Below are 19,109 nucleotides of genomic sequence, written 5' to 3'. Positions count from 1 at the left end.
TCCCTGATCCTCCGTTTTCCCACATCTACCCAATGCAACACTGCTTTGGGAAGCAGCCCAAGATTTACAAGCCAAAAAGCGCACCATAGCGTTAGCAGCAAGAGGAGTTGCCTGTGCTGGTCCCAACCTGAATGCGAACGCTCACCTACTCCCCAACACCTTTTCACCCCCACAGCCCAGGGTCTCAGCCCTGCATCGCTGCATAGTTCACAATTTTCTCTGTTAACGAGAATGACTCAGGCTGTCGGATAAGTTATTAACTTCAGCAGCTAGAGTCTCTTCCCATTAGAGCGTTATGGTACGAGATGCCTGGGTGAGACAAAAAGGACTGCCAGGCAGAGGACAGAGCGCACGAGACAGCGATGAGAAGTAATGTTGGCAGCATTATTAAAAGATAAATTGGAGGAAGAAAGGAGGTGTATGTGTGGGGTGACAGCTTCAGAGGATTGTAACAAATCCTTTGCCACCAGGGGCTTCACAGCTGTCAAATGTCCCAAAGCCAGGGGACAGGGAGACAGCTTAGGTCCCCCTGCTCCACAGGTCAAAGCACCCCTCCACACACGTGTCCTGCTAGTGCAAAACCCCCAAAGTACTCAGCAGTAACAGATTTACAGTGTGCAATGTCCTCCTGACCCCAGCACCTCTTCACATGGTTACGGTGACAATAATCCCAGTATCCTCACAATGCCATGGACAGTTATTCCTCCACAAAGGGCAGAAATTGGCAGCTCCCCCTCCTACCGTCCTTTGGGCTTTATTTATAGGAAGGCACCTTTTATTGCCATTTTTGCTACTTCCTGAGGCTAGTCTGCCAGGCTCGAGGCAGAGATAGTATCTACACCTCCAGGATCCAGTCAGCTCCACCTTGCTGCCAAGGGATTCATCTTAAGAGTATTTTTATTCACAGTTATGCCTGCCAGGCCCCCTTCTCAATGCTCTTGGCTGAACACTGGCTGCTTGCACTTGGAGAATTTCAGAGCTAAAGTAACTAATAACTCAGAGTAACTAATAACTCTGTCTAAGGTAGATGTGACTTCAAACTGAGCCACCCAAGAACGAGTTGAACTCCCATCACATCGCTTCACAGTCTCTTTTAAACAATCTCCTGCCACACCTGAATCTCCCTGCTCAGGCATCTCACGTGCACACCAACGGCTTCCCACGCAGGTAGAGTTGTCCTGGTCCCCACCCTTACCACTCAGATTCCACCCCATCTTTTCACCGCTCCCAATTTTAGCGCTTCCAACTTTCTGCTGGTAAAAATCATGCCAGAAATGACGCTCATCTAACTGACAAACAGAAACAAATACTTCCAAACCCTCACAGAAGGTCATTCCAGGAGCTGCACGCTCTCTGAAAATGAGTATGTTAGAGTCACGCCTTGTGGATGTGCCACTATTATAAGAAAGACACTGGAAGAATTATTCATTAGTAGTGACTTCTGTAGCTCTAATCTCCATAACCAGCTGCCGTTCATCCAAGTGGATCACAGCCCACCTGAATAAACCTTTGAATGTCCATACAACTGCACATCACACAGCCAAAGTCAGCCTCTCCTGGGGCACCGCATCCCTGCAGCTACTGCAAGAGCTGAGGATGGGAAGGATGGAATATTCCTGTATCTCACCAAGGCTGTAGGGAGCATGCAGACAGAGTGCCATAAACTGGCTGGCAGCCTTTCAAGGGTGGCAGGCTTGTGCCAGATTATACTTCTCTCTCCCAAATTAGAAGCAAAACGTGCCACTAGAAAGTCAGGTGAAAGCTGTCTCTCAAGGAAGCAAAGAGGCTGCCTCTCAGCACCACTGTGTGAGGCAGCATCTTAAAGCATCCTGCTCATCTGAGCACAGCCGCTGCCTCCCAAAAAAAGCCACAGCTCTCAGGATCCAGCCTTGCTTCGTGCTGTCCCAAACCTGCCTGCTTGCCCCGGCAGACACACGTCATGGGTTGCTGACCCCCACCATAAACTGTGCTAGGATTTAATCACGACACTGTTCTCATCCCATTCACACAGCCGCACCAAGCCACTGATGGAGGCAGATAAATGGTATTGTTACAAATATTTATTTTCCTCAGCCCCAGAGCCTGAGCTGGGCAGTGGTATACACTGACCACAGGAGACAGGGAAGGACCAAACAGGCACTCGCTCTGCCTCAACCATGCAGGTTTACCATCCAGACGTCATCCTTGCACAGTCCTGCCAGGCTTCCAGCAGCCAGCAAGCTCCCAGTTCAGAAGAGGACTGCAGCTTACTCCCTGTGTCTCACTCCCTCCTTCAGAGACCCAACCCACTCACAGATCTGCCTCTCAGCAACCATCATGTGCATCTATTATTCAGAAGAAATATCAACTTATTCATGAGCCAAAATAGGTTCCAGGTACCGCACCCAGTCTAACAAAATTCCTCCTGCAAAGCTGCTCTTTCCTCAACCTGGACTCAACTGAGAGGAGTGCAGTGCTGCTCTTGCTTTGATCCTTCCGGAGGGTTTTACAGCTTTGTTATGGTGAGGGGCAGGAGTTAACAACCCTGTCGGGCCGCTCCCTCCTTGTCTAGTTAATGTACCTCGTTAATGGCTTCGGCACAATATCGCTTACCTCCTGCACACTCCACAAACTCCAGCCTTTCCCTTGGGCTCGCAGTTACAGTTCCCCAAGGGATGGAAGGATGGTGGGGCAAGGAGGACATGGGAAGTGACGTGGTGCCCACAGGAGGACAGTGACTTACCAAGCACCTTGCCACAGGCCCCTGCAGAGTTCTTTGCATACCAGGGAGGCATCTAGCTAGAGCAGGCACGCAGGGGCTCACAGAAAATCACCAAGCTGTGCTTCCCTTCATCAAATCTGAATGTGAATGTGGCAGTGCTGGACTCCTCAGGACAGTGTAATAGCTGCCCTGGGTTGGAGGATGGCTCCTACGCCCACTGAAACAGTATGAATGATTTCTTTCAGCGTCTCCACACACAAAAAATCCTTCCAGAAGTGCTACTCCTTTGCTGATGACCAGCAAGGCTGGGTGGGCAGGCACAGAGAGAAGGAGGCAGGAGGAAACATGCAGGCTCAGTGCAACTCTTATTGCACTCTGAACATCCACAGCCATTCTAAAAATGAGCAGAGCACATCAGCGCAGACTGTAAAAAGGCCCAAAATCCTGCACTGGAGTGTCCCAAAATGGTACAGCACTCTGATGTGCTTCTCCTGAGCAGGGATGGGCTGAAGGCCTTGGGACAGTGGTTCCCACAGTACTAATTCCTACCACAGGACTGCTGCATCAGAACAAGGCTGGCACTACGCTTCTGCGGTTGGATGGGAAGACATGAGCTGAAGCTGGAAAAAGCTCACTTGGATGCACTTGCCAGAAGCACTGCAGGGCCATCGGTGTCTCAGCACAGCTCCAGGTTTACTCTCCATGTCACAGACTAGGGGATTCAGATGGAATAACCACCGAAGATCATCTAGTCAGGTCCTGTGTGACCAGAGCAATGCCACTTGCTGGGTTTTGCTCGTTCCCTGAGAAGCTGCTCTCCCCCAAGGACTTTCCCATGCAGCTGCTGGTAAGCACAGTCCTGGCCCTCACAGGGCCACCTGTGTTAAGAGAAAATGCGTTGGAACACATTTCTTCTTTAGCTTTAGAAGCTGCTAAACAGATGGAAAAACAAAAGGATGAAATCTAAGGAGTTTAGCCAGAACGCTTCAGCACCTGGTATTTATAGAGCAGGCCAGGGGGAGGTAACCCAGGCACCCACTCCACTGTCACACTGCGTGTCTCTGCAGGAGGCCACAGTGCGCTGCTCCGAGGCAGCGTTACTCGTGCAGCTTGCTCAGCACCCACACACATATGCAACCAGACCCACTCATTCACAGCAGCACACGAAAGCATCTTAACCCTCACTTTGTGCCACCAGGAGAAGAGAAGAGTACGGGCTATGCAAAACTACAACTTATCAGAAGCGGGATCCCTCTGCTACTGATGGCGATAGGAGTTATGCTTTTTATTCACTGAGAGCCAGAGTGGGCCCCGAATCACGCTGGCATTATGTTATGATAATGCTGGAAGTGTTATAAATGCCTTCCGTGCCAGACAAATCCTGGAGCAGGCTTCCAAATCCCCTCAAAATCCCCACTTGCATCTCTGCATTCATCCATTCATGAAATCCAGAGCAGAGCCTCAGCATCCATCCTTTCGCTCTTGGTCTCTTTCCAGCTGAATGGAAGGTGAGGCAGAGTCAAGGTATTTCTTCTGGATTAGCCTTCTTTTGTCTTTCGGGTGCCAAATCTGAGGAAGAAACTGTGCTAGGGCATTTAAGAATGATATCCAGCAAGGCAGCTGAGATAAATCCCATGATGCTTTCTCCTGTCAGAAAGTGAAACGCGTCTCATTCTCCACGAGCTCTGACCCCCATAACCACAGCGAGCTGTGGCACTGGAGAAACCGGGGCTCTGCCACCCACAAAAGACAATGTGCGGTGGTCACGAGGCTGGAGGAGTGAGACCTTGCAGCCGGCCGGGAGGAGATCCTCGTGCCGCAGCTGCCGATGTGGACATCGGCCTCCAGATGAATTCCCGCTCACAAAAGGCCCACCGAGAGCTGCACTGACCTTGCGGTGCCATCGGTGTGGATCCTCACAGCAGAGCTCACTGCCTAGATTCTTTGTGGAATCAACGGGGAGGATTCATTTGGCCTGTTTCAGATGAGTGTCTTCAGATGAGATGAACTGCACCCCGGAAGCGCTCGTTTCTCTTTACTACACGAGCCGACATCACATCTTCAGTACACTTAAGCAAATGGTTCCCCACCTTTCTGGGGGGTAAGCAGACTTTGTTCTCTGAGCTACAGCTTCCAATTCCCTACCCACTGGGCTGTGACAGTGTTCCCAGATGGCAGCAGTGCAGAAGAGCAAATTTTTCTGACAACCCAGCCCACCAGTCTAGAATGCACAAGGCAGGAATGGAAGGAGAGAGTCTAAACTCTACTTTCCACATTGCATTAGCAGGGCACCAGCTGCTGCTATTTCAGCGAGGATAACCAGTCTCCAGCAGACACTGCGGAAGGAACCTGAGGATCAGCGGACGTCTCTTCTGTGGGCTCTGCAGTGCACACGTGTCTTTGCAACAGCCCGGAGCTGAACGGAGAGAATTCTCAGTCATGATGTGAAGATGTAAAACCCCTCCCCAGAGGTTTCAGAGATGGGTTAATGCCTTTCTGAAGACTGTCCCATTCTAAATGGCAGAATTTCTTCTCTGGGTTCCCTTAACTTTGCCAGGGGACTCCCTATGTGATCGCAGGACCATCACCTTTCCCTTGTCAGCATCTGGCTACGCTTCCATCAAACCCAAATATGTAGTATTTTCTCCTTCCATCCTGTTTACTTACGTGCTATGCTCCAGTGCAGGGCCTAGATGTTCACAGCACCAAGGACTCTAGAGTATCAAACCATATCTCAGGAACTAACAATAAATAACATTCCAGGGCAGTGTACAGGCTGGAGCTGGGCCAGCAGTGTCCAGTACATTAACACACCCTTTGAGAGCTAATACATCACCTGCTCTTAAAGAACAGCCCAAGAAGCGCAGGAAACCTTGTACAGAACTAGCCCTTGTCCTGTCTTTAGGAAAACAGCTCAGATCCAGGCAGGAGGGGGATCTTGAGCATTTCCTATTTATTCTGCTGTCACTGCCAAGCATATCACACCGCGTTCCCCATGGCTTATATAGATAGGATAGCTGGAGGGATTTCTGAGGTGCCGTTGCAGCTGGAAAACTGCTTAAAGGCTCTGTGGTACTTGGGCAGTACAGGGCATTTCTCAGACAGAAACACGGAGTATGTGTGTATCTGCACACGGCTGTACAAGGGGAAGAACACACAGGCCAGGATAGAAAATGTAGGTGTGCAAAGCTGTGCAAGTGTGCTCCAGGACAGCCCAGGTATCCATGAGGTATCTCGCTGTGCAGGAGTCATTTTATGAGCCTGTGAACAACGTACTTTGGAAAGGGCCACTTGACACAGCTAACGGGTCCACAGACGGAAAGGGTTGAGAACAGGAGGAGGACTAAACTGGCTAAATTTGTGGGACAAAGCCATTATCACTGCAAGAGACTGGGATCTGCTCCCCAGCACAGTGAATTGTTCTCAGTTATTTCCTCAATCTCCCAGTGCCCCCGTTCCCTGGAGGCGTGGGGTTCCCATTAAAAAAAAAATGTAGGAGGATATATTCAATAGTGACTAATAGGCTGTATTACTTGGAGCACTTGGGGGTGTTCATGTGTCTAGATCAGGATATGAAGATTGATTATGGGCCACACCCTGTGATCTCCAACTCAGCAAAGCCCTTATTAGCTTCTGAAGGTGAATCCAGCCCTGATGTCAGCTTGCCAACCCAAACACCAACAGTTAGGGCTAGCAGGAGAAAAAGGGAGAATCTATTCTCACTCTGCAGACCTTGTGCGTGGCAAAGATCACTTCTCTTGCCACCAGAGAAGAACACCGGTAGGTAACCGATTAAGGATCTCCACAAGCAAAACATAAAAGACAACACGTTACAGAGGACAAGGACCCATGAAAAAGACCCTGCAGAAGGCTCTTCCAATGACATTGCTTCCAGAAGATGCTTTGCCTTCAGGTGGCTTGAAGCCACACCAAAGGCATCTCCAGCCATACCCCCAAACAAGACTTACAGCTACAGCACACCTAACTTTTCAAGGCTACTGCATGCAATGGAGGGCTGCAGAAAAAGCAAAGGGTGAGAAAGCCACAGAGGGCATCCCCCACAGAGGAAGATGCTGAGCAAGGCCACCTTGCGTTCCCAGAAGTCAGAGGTTTTGCCGGTAAGTCCACATGAAAAGCAGCCCTTGGAAGCCAGGCAGCCTCTGACACTGCTCAGCCCTACAAGACAAAATGCACAGTGGTGCAAGAAAGGACCATACCCTGTCTTCCTGTGGATTCATACCTGCCCACTGGGTTTTGTTTGAAGAAGAAAAAACTGCTTTTGCGCAACTTTTTTGAGCTAGTAGAAATAGAACGAGGGCAAGAGAGAGCTAAAGCACTGCAAAAGGCAACTGTCCAAGAAACACTAAAAACCAAATTGCAACATTTGCCCTAGTGTCTCTTAAAAGACGGTTATTTTCATTTCCCAAGGCTTCTGCTGTTGCAACATGAGGGTGCTGGAAAAGACTAAAAGGGCAGATGCACTGTTTTCCTTTAAGAAAGCATTATTTTGACACCGAGCAGCCAGCTTTGCACAAGTGCTCACACTTTGTTACTGGACAATTTCTTGGTCAGTTTAGGCCAGATGTCCCAGCTACAGCAATTGTTTGCCAGAAAGATGCAGCATTTGTGAGCGTGCTAAAAACCGTCAAGTCCCCGCATACTGGAGGCACTCGCTGCTGTTCTTGCCTCAGAAAGTGCACAACTGCAGAGCAAAAACCAGAAAGACACAGAACAACACTGCAGGTCAAGGGAGGAAAAAGGGCAAATCCAGGCATGGCTGCAGTTGGCTGGAGCTCTGCGAGACACTGCCCTGATGAGGACAAAGTCACCAGAGAACAGAATCGCTGACCCCAGCAGCACCGCGTCAGGCCTGTGATGCATATAAGTGACAGTCCCTTCCTAGGGTCAGGGCACTGTCCCCCCTTTGCATTCACACTCCACTATGAGCTACCTCGATGGGTTGGGATGCCAACTAACAGGTGGGAAAGCTCACCCCACCTCCTTGCCAACACATGCATGTGGAGGGAGACCTTTACGGATGCGCTCTTGCTTTGCAAAACGACATGAGAGTTGGGTCCCCAGGTCCGCCCGGCTTGGAGGGAGCCAGCTCTCATTAAAGCTGTTGCTGCGTTGCTAACGACTCCAAGTTCTCAGTGCTCCGGAGAAGCTGACAGCGCTTCACTAGGAATGCCTATGGGGGGTGCAGGGAGGGATCTGTAACTCAGCTGCATGAAATGGGAAAGTACTCGGAGTCAATGTCACCGATTTCATTTTTCTTCCTCTGTCTTTCATACCCCCATACATATTCAACCAGGAAAATAAAATTATTGGTCAGCTACCTTCCCATTCTAGTAGCATCCACTGTCCTGCTGGCTTTGGCCATTTCCAAAGCTCCTGGCCCTATCATAGAATTAATCTTCCTGAGAGCAACAACCTTCTTTTTCACTAATCATTCAATTCCTTCACCAGAACATCTTCCATATTCCTCAATGCTTTGAAGTTGACACAGAAAACAGAGTGGAGTGCTACATACCAGAAGAAAATATTTTACCCTCTTTTCCTGAGTGCCTCCATTTTCCCACACCTATTTGATCCCAACTCTGACAGGTAAGTCAAGCAATCCCAACCACTGTCAGCTTCTAGCCAAATGTTGGTTAATTCATTCGCACTGGAGGTCTGTGTATAGAGTAGGACTAGTTACATGAACAAGGCAAGCAAGATGCATGTTGGGTGAGTTAGGAGAATTTCCTCATATGAGCAAGGATTACTCATGAAACAGAAGAATGACTTGAAGCTCCACTGTACCTTTACACAGCCCTTCTTGCATATTTATGTGCACAGACAAACACACCCAACCTCACTCATTTACACAAGTTGGTGTCACCTCACTGTAGATGTTCAGGGACACCAACTACTTACACAAGTACGTACAGACATATGCAACAGACTGCGCAGCCTCTTCCAGTCCATAGCACTGGACCACACGCTCCCTAGATGTGTGTACAAGCTCTCGCATCAATTCACAGCACACTGGGGCTCAGGACTTTCTGCACTGTGTGCACATAAGCAGGGACTTCTGTGACACATCGTTATCTAAGTAACTAAAGTGAATACTTCCTAACCCCATGCCAAGACCCACCAAGAAGGCCCTGAAGGCAAGGGGAGGAGTGGGTATCCGATGGACAGCACTGAAAAAAATGGATATTGCAGCAGCAAGATCCTGCCAAACATAGTGAGAGCCGCCCAGCCAAGACCTCTACTTGCTGGGATTTACTGGATATGGGCTCCACAGCTGTATACACCAGCTTCTCCTCAGTGCTCTCCCAAACATCTGGGCTAAGCCACCTCCCAATACTATTTGAACTTGCGCTTTCTGGTCTAACTGAGAGAAATTAGGACTTTCAGGGTCAGGGACCCAGGAATCAAGTCAGAGAGAGGCCCAGCAGAGAAAAGGAAAGCATCATTTGCGGACAGCTTCACTGGTCACCATGGACTTTCTCCCCCATAATCATCCTTTTTCATCCCCACCCACTCCCACAACATAACACAACACAGAGATCACTCCTCAGATGGCAAAGCATCGCTCAGCCATCTCCTATTCCTCCAAAGGACAGCACTCAGAAAGCTTTTCCCTTTAAGCAGCCTCAAAGTTGGCTCTCACCACTGCTGGCATGAATGAAAGGGATTTCAGTTCCCCCTCCTCCTAAATCCCATCCCTTTCTGTTGCAAAGAAAAGGCAGAGGATGACCAAGGGAAGAGAAAAGCAACTCTCTTGGTCGCCTCTCACCTCCCTCCTGTCTTTCTGCACAGATGCACCGGTGGGCTGGAAGGGCGCGAGGCCATTGTCGTCCCCACTCAGCTTCCCCGAAAGCCGCACGCCAGCCCACGAGGGCAGCCCCAGAGCAAGTGCAGGTCTGGGAGGGCAAGACTGAGGGCACAGTGCTCCTGGAGGCAAGACACGGGTGCATTTCCCCATAACCCAGGCAGCTTTCCCCAGGCAAAACAGCTTGGTGTCCTCAGGGACCCAGCCTGAAAAAGGGGGGGCAAAGTGATCTCCAGCACTGCAGCCCCCGGGACCCATTCTGCATTCTTTATAGACACTGGGAGGGGTAGAAAAATCGCTTTGAGTCTTTGCTGCTTCCTCCCACTCCCTGCCCGCTGCATACACACATCCACACACACACCCAGCCCTGTGCATAAAGGATCTCTGTCCTGCTCGGCTCAGCCATGCAATGTCTGCAAGAGGCAAGAGTTACCTTATCCCCACAGCCTGAGCCTCCTTCTCTCTCCATCGTGGCTGGGAAGCTGCTCCCATTCATGCTTTAATCCTGGGAACAGAGGCACGATTCAAAGCGGCTGTTCACCCACCAGAGTGGGCTCCCCGCAGCAACCTCCTCCTCCTCCTTCTCTCCTCCCTTTTTTCCTCGTTTGTTGGGTCCGGATTTTTTTTTTTTTTCTAATGTATTCTTTCTTAATCCAGGCAGCAAGCAAGACACTCCTTCATCGCCTCTCTGCCTCACCGTTTCACTTGCAAAGAAACAGCATTGGAGAGATGCTTCCTCCTCCACTGCCTCTGTGGACCTCCGGTTCCCCAGGTCTCCTTTTCTGCAGCGTGGCGTCAAGGGAAAGAAAGAGAGTGAAAGAGGGAGGGAGCGTGCAAACAGGGAGGAGGAGGAGGAGGCCAACGGGGTGCGGGAGGAAGGAGCCAGAGCGTGGCTGGCTGCTTTGTATCCAGAGCAGTGCCGACAGCCCCTTCCCTCCCCCCCACCAGAGGAGGACCTGCGCTGCTAATGGTCTGTACCAATTTATTCCACTTAGGCAGGGGCACTTCTCCCTGCGACGGGAGGAAAAGCCAGGGAAGGCTCTGAGATGGCCCCTTACGGAATTGGTTCCTGCTCTCTTCACTCCACGGCATCACCCACCGAGTTTGCTGCCACAGGCTAGGGGAGACGCTCCCCCAGCCCAGCAGGCAAACAGAAAGTGTGAGGTTAGGAAGGGCTGGGTGTGAGGGAAGGCTCTTGCCGGTGAGGAGGCTCGGCACCTCTCCCAGAGAAAGCAGTGACCATATGCTAGGTGAGAAGCAAGGTTCCCTCCAGCCTCTCGGGAAGGCAGGCTCAGCTCTGCTCCACTTTCTGCACACACTCTTCAGCCGAAGGTCCCTCCACTCCTCGTAGTGCATGTCTCCGTGCCTGGAGTGATGGCTCCCAGGCTGAGTTCACTTGGGCTTTGCCAGCAGTGGGTAACACTCATTAGATCTCGTGCAGCTCCTCTTCTATCTAACACCATGTCTTTGCATGGCCCCACTCAGCCATCCCTACCCAAACAGTGAGGTACCCCCACGTCTGCCCTGGCAGCTGACTAAGGGCCCTGGCACTGGGCACGGGACAGCAGGAACATGCTTCCCCCATGAGAAGGGGGGGTCTGGGTGTGACTAGGGCTGCCCCTAATCTGGGGACAATTGCACCAAGCCCAGAGGGCAGACAGGACACTTGTGTGACCTCTAACAATGCAGCAGGACCCTAGGGATGCTCCCATCCTTCATAGGGACCCCCTAGAGGACACAGGGCTTGAAGGGGCTGGGGACCAGAGTAAAGATCTTATCTCCTGATACTGCCCTTTAATAGTTAACCCAGGCAGGGCTGACTCATGCTCAGCAGCAGATTTCTCCGAGATGGCTGAACACCACAGTACGTATGTCTCCGAATGCCACGCTTGCAGCTGGACAGTTTAACACGAGCCAAAAGTCACTCTCGAGGTTGGGGGCGAGTTACCTGTTACCTGCTGCTGCCGCCTGCTCTCCTGCTTCCAACCAGATCAACCCCCTCCACATACCACCCTCTCTTCCTGGTTACACGTTCCACAGTGGACACGCACAGATCCACAGCTACAGCTACTCCCTTCTTACTCCCACTCTTCCAGATCTGGTAGGGTTACAGTGCCATGGTAACCTGGAGGTATAGGGAGATTTACTTACGCTTTACCAAAAAAGGAACGACAAATTAAAAACACAACCTTCCAGTTACTGTGAAAAGCTTCAGTATTCAGGGAGCTGAGGTCCACATTGTGGAGCAATCTCAGTGATCTTCACCAGTGATTCCCACCGTTTTCACGGGGTTTTTTGTTTTGAATTTACAGCGTTCAGACCCCAGTTTTAACTTGTGCACCTTGAGGGGTACCTGGGAGCAGAGATGTCTGTTATATTGCTTGGAAGTCAAAGCATCACCCACAAATTATCAAACATCAAGACATACCAACACATCCTAACTGCACCATCACAGGGCCACGGAGAGCGGCTCCCATACTCTTCCCTCCTGAAGGGAAGCAAGCTGGAGGACTCCACGCACGGCCCCAAGCCTCTGCCTCAGGTGGAAGCGAGCTTTGCTGAGACTGGCAGGGCCTGCACTGGACAAACCAGGGAGATGATGCCTCCGCAGAGGGTGATGCTTGAAGGAAGGCACTTTGTTAACAGCCTCTCCCCTCAAACTGCACCTGCTCTGTGGTTGAAGAAGGATGAACAAGGACTGCCAATCCAGAATCCTTCATGCACAGCTAAAGAGACTGCACAGCCGGGCTAGCTTCTCCTCAGCCACCTCCTCTGCAAAACAAGGCAGTTCTTGCAATCAAAGGGAACATGGTCCTTTTTTTGTCCTTGGTCTCATTTTCTGCAAGGTACCTAGGGAGAGATCGGCTCCAAAGACTACTTGCCTGGGAATTTTGTGCCAATTCAGCTAGTACTAAGGGTTTCACTGAACTCTATGTCTATTAAAAATGCATAATGTCCACTTATATCAAAAGGGCGGATTCAGACCCAGCGCTTTTCCAGCATGTCCCAAGCTACCTACTCTTACAGCATTCAGGAGATGGATAGGAAGGAACTGTCCCTCGAGGCCTGTATCAAGAGATAAGAAAGGGCACATTCATTGACTATTTCAGGGCTGGGTGAGAGAGGGGAAAACAAGGGAGAAGAGACAGAAAAACACCACTGCCACATAACCTAACCACATAAAAGCTCAGGGAGGAGGGAAAGGAGGTGTGCTACACCTGAGATTTATGAAAACTATGGGTGAGCAGTAACATTTCAGGCTCAGCCCTGCATCAGTGTTTCCGAAGACTCACGAAGGTGAAAGACATTGGGAAAAGTGTCAAAGAAGCTCAGGAGAGACATAGACACAGAGAGAGGGGCATTGCTGCATCCTTCCCCTCTCCCCCTGCCTGAAAATTACAGCCCGACTCGCTGAGAGCTCCTTTTTGTGATCAGAGCAGCAGAACAATGGTGCAGAGACACCGCTCTGACATTTTCCAGGGTTGTCCCTTTGAACCTTAGCATATCGACTTGTTTGCATGCTGGGTACGGAGTGTGCCACATTCACCAGAGCCAAATTCCAGGAGAGGGTAAGAGGGGTATGGGAGGAGAGGCTCAGGCAATCCTCCCAAAGGATCTCGGGATAAAGGGGGGAAGGGTGGTGTTTGCCTGGAATCCAGAGTGCTTCACAGAGGATGCAAATCTGAAACATGCAGCATCGCTGTTGACAGCAGTGTATATAAACAGAGCAGTATTTTCCCGCTCCCTCCCCCTTCTTATTATAGCACAGAATACCCCGAGTAAAATACATACACGCAACAATACACTATAAAAAGGAAAACAAAGCCCCAAGCATGTGCACGCGCACACACACACATAGATATTCTTCTGGGGAACGTAGCATATATTTAATACCTTAAATGTCATTTTTTAAATATTAATGCTGTGCTTCCGGCTAGGTTTATGTAAGGTTCAGTACCACAGAACTGGAGGCACAAGAAAACCTAAACTAGATGCTCCCAGCCTGACACACTGCCCACCCCAGCCATCCCGAGGCCCACTCCTTGACTGTGCTCCATCTCCCCCTTCCAGACTCCAAAGCAGCAGCAGAGCTGGGGCAGACACACTCCCACCAGGCTTTTTCCCGGGAGGGGACAGAGCTGCGGCTCCTTTCCCCCCTCTTCCCCACGCTCGCGGCTCGCCATCTGGCGCTGTCAGGAGGATCTCTGCTTGGAACCGCGCTGCAGCCAGGCACAAACATGAGCGGATGCCTCTCTCTGGCTAAACAATAACCTCATTAGCCGAGGCAGCGCAGGGCAAAGGGAAGAGCGCGAGGGCAAATACTCAGCAAATAACAGGGTACGTTTCAGCGGTGCACGCACAAGCACAGGGCTGGGCTGCTGGGGGGGAGCAGCGTACCAGCTGGAGCAACCCAAGGGCTGATGTGGTTCATGTTTCCTCCCCTGCTACCTCAGTCACAGCTCCACTCTGTCTTGTTTTCAGGCCTCAGGCAGCCTGAACATGGGAACTACCTCACCTCAGGCTTTCTGGGAGTTTCCTTGGCCCATAGGCTGGACTCCACATTATTACTGCCTTGTGGTGCCAGACTTGAGATACAAATATCTACAGAAACAGGACAAGGAAAGAGACGGATCAGTTTTTGAAATGATGTGCCTGAGGTCTGCAGAGCCAACCCTGACATTAGGAAGGAAGAACATCATTTGATAGTCTCACTTACCTTGTTGTGCAGATGTGAAGGCTCTGGGAGAGGCCACGGAGAAAAAAACCCTCCAAGTTTGGCCCCTTTGCCAATCTTAGGCAATTCCCCTTCTTCCCACAGGAGGGCTGAGCAGTAGCGGCTCATTACCACAAATCAACCTAACCACTTGTGTTAACTCTCCATGCAACAAAACCCCTCAACCTATTTATGGTGCTCCCTTAAGCACGGCTGTCCATCCCACGCTCTGAAACGGATCCTTGCTCCTACTTGGGTTGACATGTGCATACCAGGCCAAAAAAATCCCCCATCAAGCACCCGCTAGCCCAGCTGTTATTCTCCAAGGGCCAGAGGCCAGCAGGTTTTCAAGCAGAGCACATGCTTCTTATGGGGTGGAACAACATATTCTGCTATTTGCACAGACTGCTTCCAGCAACTATTGCCCTTGTTGCTGTGCTACAGAGAGCAATTACCAGCCTTTTAGTCTGTTGGGCTTTGGGGGGGTTGGGGGGGGGGGGGGGGGACGGGGACAAGGAGGACTGGCAGATAATTCAGCAACAAATCTCCTCTGAAGCCAAGGTTTGTTTTTCTTCTACTGAAGGTGCAGCAAGCAACAATAAAAGCTGTCATCCCATCCAAAATCTCCTTATGTTCCGCTTAAAGAGTCTATCTCACAGGTTTCACCCACACAAGCTATCAGAGATGTTTCCTCATCACCCAGCTCAATTTCTGCAACCAGCCTTCGAGCGAGCAGCGGACGGGCACAGACTGATCACTCAGCCCTTCCCGGCTGGGCAGAGCCAAGGAACCAGACACCAGCAACAGGCTTTGGAAGACGGGCCAGGCACTGATCCACCTAATATGATGGATGTCCAAAAGGGCCTTTGGAGGAAAACCATTCCCCGTGTAGCGCCCATCTTTACCCTGAAGCCAAGCCAGGGAGATGCTCTCTTTCCTGGCAGTGCTGCCTGTCAGGAGCCGTTTCACCCCATCAAGGCTCTGTCCGTGCAGGGAGGGCATTTACACGCATGAGATGTGTGGATTCGGCGTGCCCTTCACAGATGGATGCAGAACACAGTGAGGAGCAGGTCAGAGCAAAAGCAAAGCCGTGGTGATGTATCAGCAGGTGGTGCTCTCCCCTTCAAATCGGCAAACAAGTTAAGCCCTAGCCTGGCATTTTACCAGTGGGATCTCCTCCAGTAGAGATACCTCAGTCTAAAGCAGGACCCTTCTTCTCTGCACTGCTGAGATACAGACCCTGTCTCAGTTCAGAGCCCAGGAAAGGAGAGCCACGCTCTGCACGGAGCTCCCCTTGGACCGTGGTGCTTCCTAATATCGTGGAAAAAACTATTCATGGACTAAAGACCCATCGTAGGTAAACCTAACTCAGGGGAACATCTAAAAGGAAATGGTTTAGCACATCGCTGGGAGTTGGCAGGAGTGATTCAATAACCCCTGGACTCCTTGTCCAGCTACAGCCTTTCTCCGATCGTTATCCTGGCCAGAATCCAAGGCAGAGATTGTTCAGAGACTAGTGCAACCCAGACGGTGCTAAATCACATACATCCAAACTGTTCTCTGAGGGATTTTAATTTATTGGGAAGCACCCTCTTAGCAAACAAACATAAACAGCGATCCAGCTCTCTCCACACTGCTTTGTAATTAAGCAAATTCCACCTAATCCTCCACGCACCCATCACATGGGTCAGAAACTCTTGTCTTTGCTCTGGATGCCACAGAGAGAACAAGAACACGCATGTGCCTCTGGAATTATTGTTGGGTTTCCTGGTGTGTTAAGCGAGACAACCCCAAATGTGGAATCCCAGATGACAGAGTCACAGGGCCATTTTGGTTTTAGGGCTCAGGAGACCTACCAGCAAGTCCATGCCAAAGGCCTGCATTTCTCTCTGCCTTAATATTGTAGCCGCGCTGTTGACACATGCTCTGCCCCATTTCCTGCTCTGTTGTCCCCACATTTTCTACCACTGCTTCTCCAGGCAGCTTTGGATCTTACTGAGAGAGAACTTCCTTCAAGAGCAGCTTCTGACACTCTGGGATTGCAACACAATAAACTGATAAAGCGAAACATAGAAACGCATAAATAATCATAATCTCTCACATGTCCCAAGATCACACAAGCAATTTAGACTCTTTTTTCGTGTCCCGTTTATAAATATTCATTTCAGAGCTCTTTTAAACCAACAGAGCCTGATGCAGAATTGCTCCAAAAGCGCAAGCAGCCTGCCATTCCCCTGCAGCGTGCAGGCAAACTGCACCTCTTTGCAGCCTCACCTCATCCTGCCAAGGTGAGCACGGCCCTGCAGCCTCTTGCCTACAAATATTCACAGGCCGTGACAGCGCAGCACAAAAGAACAAGCAGCAAATATCTCACCATCTCCTTCCACTCCTGTGGCAGTGACATTCCTGCCATATGCCTATTCCCTGCTATTAACCTCCATCTCAAAACTATTACGTGACAACATGGGAATCACATCACCTTGTCTGGGTTTACCCAGCTGCCACTAAGCAGAATCACTTGGATCTATAAAAAAACTGTTGTGTTCATGCCTGGAAAGGAAAATTGGTATGCAAACACAGTGATAAATCCTCTGATGTGCACATTTATGTTTTTATCATGTAGTTAATCAGGAAAGAGTATGTTCAGTTTAGATACAGCTCCACACTTCGCCTCTATAATCCGAATCCCAGAAGGGCCTTATAAAACCATAATCTGCAATGCAAAATCACAAAGCATATGGGAGTGTCTATAGATTTTCCAAATCACCTGTGCCCTAATTTAATATGAATAACAATTAGTTTACTCTTATCAGTTAATTGTGCCCCTTGTGGATTCAGCAACACTGCATCTCGTCACCAAACGCCTTTGTCTGAGCAAACTTTAATTACACTTCCTCGCTTGGCCCAGCCCTACTTGCAGCTTTGGCAACAAAGGCGAAATTGCTGTTAAACAAAAACCCCACCACCACTGACAACAAAAAGGGAGAGACGCACACTGCTTTCTGATAGAATCAGACAGCTAAACAAAAGCAGTCTGGGGTTAATAGCAGGGAGCGTTACTCCAGGCCCTCCAACTCAGCAAGACATCCCCACAGCATCTTAGATGAGCAGCACGAGGAGTTTCTCCAGCCCCAGACAGCACTGACAGCCCTCCATCCATACCTCCGCTCCAAGAGGGAGAAGATGTTCCTCCCAGCCCTGGGCACCAGCAGTAGAAGATTGGAGAAGGCTTTCATCTCACCTCCGATGCTGTGATTAGCAGAGGATTGAGAGCCAAGGCACCAGGGTCCTATTTCCAGCTCTGCCACCGACTCCAAATGTGCAAGGCGCTTAACTCTGAGCCTGCTTCCTCACCCATTTCAACAGCAACAACACTGTCATTGATGAAGCTGATGGGATGTGCATACATCCCCCCCCACAATGCTTTGGTATCAATCCTGCACTGAAAACACTGTTAATGCACCAGTAAGAGCTGCAACATTTATCTATTGGCATGGGATACGCTTCTGCTTTTCAAGGCCCAGAAGTCCCCTTGTGAATCATACAAAAAAAACAGATTGAGGATGACTGTGTTTCTACTTCCATTTCAAACACTGCAGGGTTTTGCACACACACAGGCCTTAAATCTCAGTTACACCATCACCTTGGCAGCGAAACGTTGCCTTTGCATAGGAGAGGATGCAGGCTACAAACCTTTTGGCAGACAGGAAGGAACAAGCCTGCAGCGCAGCCGATAAAGCCTCTGGTGTTAGGAATGTTCCCAACCCACTAGATTCAGCCCAGGAATGGAGAGGCATCGCAGCTGCAGAATTAGATGTCGAAGCTACAGAGGATGTGCATCTTCACACTGAGGATGCTGAAAGCTCCAGGATGCTGCTGCTGCTCCCCAGTCCTAGAGGACTGGTACCACCACGGGGATTTGGCACAGACGCTCGATTCCCCTCCAGAGCATGAGGCAGTCCTGCAGCTCCTTGTCTCACAGCCTTCGGAGCAGGTGTGAGGGAAGGCTTCTTCATAATCTATGCTTACTCCTTCTCCTGCACCACCCTGAACACAGACAAAAAGGATGCTCGCCCTTCTCCAGTCAGGGAATCCATCACTTGCCACATCAAATATGCTCATCATCTTTCAGCAGCATGACCTCTGCTCCTCTCTAAAATGGGATATCTCCACCCTTACAAAGGAATAAGCTGCTGTGAATACTTAATTGCTTTTATTACTCTCCTGTAATTGTTACTATGACCTTTCCATGCACTATTTTGGTGTGCCTCTCACCAGGTCATTATTTCTGAGCCATAGGCTCCAGTGGAACAGAAACATTAATCTCCTACAGAGAGTAGATGCAAGGCTTATGGTGTTTGATCTTTCCTGGTAAAAAATGATGCCACAAGCTAGACCAGGTTGAGCTCTGGCATTCTGGCAATGCCATGAAAGATCTCTGACTTTTCCCAGTGGATCCTCCTGCCTTCCTCTTTGATCACCTCATTAGCTTAGCAAGCAGCAAAGAAAAAGCAGCTACAATCACAAATTTTAAATAAGGCCAAGTGTCACTCACTTGAGTAACTGGAACAACGTGAGAACAATGTGAGGAGTCCAAGCTGCAGCGGCCAGGATAATCCTGCAGGCAGCATTAGCTACTTTGGCAGCAGAGTGAGTCACTCCCCAAACTAATTCCCAGCTAAAGAGAGAAATCAGGCTTTGGTTCTCTATGGAGGTTCAAGCAACAACACCTTTGCAGCACTCATTTCTGCTCCGAGCCATCCCACGCAGCACACTGCCAAACACAGGCAGCATCAGTCAGGACTCGCTGGCAGGCGAGAACAGGGCCTGTCTTTTGACCATCTAATACTTCTCAGAACAAGGCTGGCGGC

At 50.1% G+C, this 19,109-nt stretch overlaps 1 protein-coding gene across 3 annotated transcripts in view; it reads right to left on the bottom strand.

Moving 5' to 3' along the window:
* Positions 1-10,341, bottom strand: part of B3GAT1 (beta-1,3-glucuronyltransferase 1) — a 39,539-nt gene extending 29,198 nt beyond the window's left edge. For 2 of the 3 annotated variants that reach the window (XM_074848970.1, XM_074848967.1), the window contains exon 1: positions 9,958-10,341. The gene's annotated coding sequence lies outside the window, so the exon portion shown is untranslated. The remainder of the gene's footprint in view (positions 1-9,957) is intronic. The other variant, XM_074848968.1, reaches the window with a different exon arrangement.
* Positions 10,342-19,109: the final 8,768 nt, after the last annotated feature.

This window comes from Strix aluco, chromosome 23 (assembly GCF_031877795.1).
Source record: "Strix aluco isolate bStrAlu1 chromosome 23, bStrAlu1.hap1, whole genome shotgun sequence".
In the NCBI taxonomy this organism is placed as follows: Eukaryota; Metazoa; Chordata; class Aves; order Strigiformes; family Strigidae; genus Strix; species Strix aluco.
This window is presented reverse-complemented; position numbering and strand designations above follow the sequence as displayed.